A 4,308-nucleotide genomic window follows, 5' to 3' on the forward strand; every position below is an offset into this window, starting at 1 on the left:
ATTCACAAAGCCAGCACCACAAGAACCAGAGTGTCTTTGTATTTCTACATTTTAGCAAAGAAAGGAATTAGTGTTCACTGACTGCAAGTTCCCTAGTTGTCTTCATAATTAGTATTCTGTCTGCTGCTGGGTAATGATCCTCTCACTTCTCATGCTCAATAGTCTGCATGCTCAGACTCTCCCTTCTTAGTGAGAGGCTTCTTGAGTGGATAGCCGTGATCTGCCCCTGCTGGAATGGCCTTTTTCCTCGCAGGAGGTGATTCAGCACAGTTTCTGCATTGGCTTTATCAGTTTGTTCCTTTCCTTGGGGATCCTGCCAAAGGTCCCTGTGCCCATAAATTCTCCATTCTTTGTGTCCACCATCAGTGGTACATCCTTCTTCCCAAGCCTTGCTAACCTCCCCTGTGTCTGAGGAAACTGAAGCCTGTCAAGCCCTACACCTCCACAAGGCAATTCAGCCAAGAAGCAACCTGCCTTTCAAAGGCCTGGCCATCACTGAGAGCTTGTTGGCTACTTCTTGTTTCATGGGAATAATCTCCCTCCTTGTTGATGAGCCTTGAAAGCCACAAAGGAGAAACATCAAAGAACACATTTTCCTAACAAATATTTTGCATTTTGCAGATTTTTCAGCAGGATCAGTGCCTGTGTGGGAGCCAGAGCACCCGAGGCAGAGCGGGATGGCGGAGCTGTGGGCCTGGGCACGATCCAGAGCGTTCGGCAGGGCCCCAGCCCGCACTGCGTCCCGCAGGGCCCCCAACAGCGCTGCGATGCCCGTCAGGGTGACCCAGGGGTCCCAGGACCAACAGGTGAGGGGCAGCTGTCGGGCTCTGCGGGTTGCCAGCGGGTGGGGGCTTGGCCGTGGTGTTGGTGTCAGGTGCTGCTGACCCCGCGGGACCTGTCGGGCAGGGCTGGGGCCCCACTGGTGCTCCAAGGGCCCCTTTGAGGCAGCTGCCCCGGTGGAAACGACTCACAGGGATGACACGGAGGAGGTGCCAGTGGAAGTGGGAAGTTCTCTGATGGAAGTGGTTCCCAGGGATGCCATTGAGGAGATGCCAGTGAAAGTCAGATGTTCTCCATGCTGGGACACTCAGGAAATTCATGCTCTGGGCATGGCTCTTGGTCAAAATGCATAGATTTCTCATTGTTCTGTGTTTGCCCTGCATCACCGAACATGTCAGGAGAAAGGAAACGCTCTAACAGTATTTTTTAGTACTAGGAGTAGCCATTTCTTTATTCTCAGCTGTGATGCATAGTGGAGAGCTCCAGCTACATGCACACCATTTTCAAAGCTTTTCCAAACAAAGAAATTTTAGCATTTTTAGCAGCCAAAGACATGAATCTTCATTGGTTCTAAATTACATCATTTCTTCAATTAAGTAATATTCTATCTTCGGTATTGATGTCTCCCTTCACATGGTAATTAGTGCACATCTTTCAGTCCATTTATCATAGCTTTTCAGATTTTTTCTAAGGCAATTTTGCCTACGGAATGAAGCAGTTGGATGGCAGTAGTTGTTTTCATTAAAAAAATGTACTTAGGCTGATGAACATTTTAACCTCCAGCGGAATGCAATACATTCTGTACTAAATGATGAGATCAGCCAAGCAACCCAAATTTTGTAATATCTGATTAACCTAGGATAAACTGCTTCCATTTGACACCTGCAAAGAATTGCATCTAGAGCTGAGGACAAGAGAAAGGGCTCTCATGCCTGTTGAGAGTCAAAATTCACCTTATGCAGGTGAAATTCTTCTTGGAGCTGACTCCAGGATGTGCTTCCTTAGTACCAAATAAATCCCAGCATCAGGTCGTGTCCAAAATTCTTACATTTTTGTCAACCACTCTCACCTGGTTAGCTGAACACTGGCCAGTTCAGTGTTACTCAGGCACTTGATTTCAAGGGAAGCCTGTGCCTATAAATTCCAGCAATTGGGAAAGGATGACTTGCTGCTTGAACGCTTGGCTGCATTAGAGGCTAAGGGAGGGTTGCTCTCTCAGGGCAGTTTTGTAGCCGGCTGCTTGCAGAGGGAGAACTGTGTCAAAGCAGCCCTTTTTAGTGATGTGACAGCAAGCCTTCGCAAATACAGCTCTTGTTTAAAGTGAAGGGCCTAGTTAATCAGCAGTGATGGAGAGTAGGCTGAAGTTTTTACAGAAAATATCTTTTTCCTTTTAGCCAAATGCCAGCGAGGCATTGCACAATGGAAGTGCGCAGAATGTCCAATTGTATAACCCACTTGGAGGTATGGTTGCCTTTCACATTTTGCTCAATATCTGTAAGACTTTCAACTTGGTAATTCATTTTTGCAGCATATTCTCGGGACAGGGGATCTCTTGTGTTCTGAGATCTTGGCTGGAGGTGGTATGCCCTCAGGTCAACCTTGCAGTCTCTTGTCACTGCATGTAGCCACTGGTTTGTTTTCCCCTGAGAAAGCCTGCCAGTCCTTCCTTGTTCCCATACTGCTTGATGGGATGCAATTTGGAGCATTGAGGTCAAGGTTTGGACCACTCCATGCACCTAAATTCACTGCCTTGGTAGCTAAGCTTTTGGTTTTGGAGTATCTAGGCACTGTCATTATCCTTTAAATTTAATGGGGAAATTGAAAGAAAATGACCTTGAGGAAGTTGCGTAGAGAATTTCACAAGGTCAGCATGGGAAACTTTGCTTGATTTAACTTTTTGTCTTGGTCGTTGATAAGCGAGTGTTGCCACAACACTGTGTTGCGTTCTTTTCAAGGAAATGGAAAGGAAGATACTGATGTCATCTTCCCCACAGATTCCATCATTTCCCACAAAGCACAACGTGCTTGGGCGATGTCATTTGTTATTAATCTGCTCTCAGTGCTGTTTCCCCAAGGAGCCTGGCTCCAGGCAGACTCGAGGTGCACATTCCCCGTACAGGCACTCAGTGATGCTGCCTGCAGCAGTGAGCTGAGCCAGGTACAGCCAGCTGCCCTGAGAAAAGCAGGCTCTCACCTGGCTGTGGCTGCAGTCACCTGCCTGCAGGGACTTCCCTGCCACTGCAAGTGCAGCTCTTGCTCTGCCTTAGCCTAGTGCAGAGCATTTTAAACTAGCATCATGGTGGCTTTCCGGAGAGACAAAGCTAAACTTCAGATTTCTCCCTGGGGACGTTCTGTTTCACATGTGGATGATGATTTGTGTGATTCTTGGTGGTGGTCTACACAGATCCTAAGGGAATATTTAACATTCAGTAACTGGGGTGTGAGGACTGGCAGTAGTGAGACAATTGTGGAACTTGGTGCCGCTTTGGCTTTAGGCTGGCACAGAGAAACTCAGGTGAGACAGGTCTGGTTGCTGGTAGGGTACAGGGTGCCTTTGCAACCTGCTCCATGCAGTACCAGTTAGGGACTGGGCTTTGTCACAGAATCAGAGAATCAGAATCAGAGTTGGAAGGGATCCACAAGGATATGCAAGTGCAGCTCTGTCCCCAAGAATCCCATCAGGTGCCTGTGGAATTTGTCCAAATGTTTTCTGAGCTCTGGTGGACCTGGTACCCTGAGCAGCCTTGTGGGGAGCCTATCCCAGTGCCTGATCACCCTCTGGGTGAAGAACTCTTACCTAATTTTCATCTTAATGCTTGGTTATGGTTTCAGGTAATTTTCTTTAGAAGTCATTCAGGGGTATGGTTTTAGGAGGTGTTTTGTTTGAATGCTGTGGGAAGTTTCTCTATCCACATTGGATTGAACTTCTCAAACATTAGTAGTGTCTTCACTCGACAACTGGCATGTTTACAGCGTTCTCAATAATTGAAGTGTGTGATGTTTGTGCAATTAGGTTTGCAGACAAATAGCAGAGAGGCATGGTCCAAGGAACAGGAAGTGGAGAAAGGCATTAAAAATTTGACCTACATTGAAAGACTGAAGGAGCGTGTAAAGAAAGGTCAGTCTCCGTGTGTGTGATGGCAGGGACAAAGCTCCCGGATTTCTCACCAATACGCATGAAGTCTCCATCAGCCACTAAGCAGTAGTTCCTGGTTTCAAAACAGCGCCTGCTGCGTCATATCCCCTCCCTTGACCTGCTGGCCACGCTTCACCTGATGCAGCCCAGGACACGGTTGCCTTTCTGGGCTGCCAGCACACGTTGCCAGCTCATGCCCAGCCTCTCATCCACCAGCACCCCCAAGTCCTCCCCACCTTCATCCCAGCCGCCCCATCCCATCGCAGCATCCCTGCCCAGCAGGGACAGGCCATGTCCCAACCCCAAAGATGCAGCACTTTGCCCTTGGCCTTGTTGAATCTGATGAGGTTCCCAGGGCCCTACTTGCCAAGGTTCTCCATGTCCCTCTGGAT

General features: G+C 48.2%; 1 long non-coding RNA gene across 1 annotated transcript; it reads left to right on the top strand.

The window, feature by feature from the left end:
- The first annotated feature begins 651 nt into the window (after nucleotides 1–651).
- Nucleotides 652–3,900, top strand: LOC137463908 (uncharacterized). The gene is made up of 3 exons (XR_010994006.1): nucleotides 652–806; nucleotides 2,175–2,241; nucleotides 3,794–3,900. It is a non-coding gene; the product is annotated as an uncharacterized lncRNA (long non-coding RNA).
- Nucleotides 3,901–4,308: the final 408 nt, after the last annotated feature.

This window comes from Anomalospiza imberbis, chromosome 31, assembly GCF_031753505.1.
Source record: "Anomalospiza imberbis isolate Cuckoo-Finch-1a 21T00152 chromosome 31, ASM3175350v1, whole genome shotgun sequence".
NCBI classification, from domain to species: Eukaryota; Metazoa; Chordata; class Aves; order Passeriformes; family Viduidae; genus Anomalospiza; species Anomalospiza imberbis.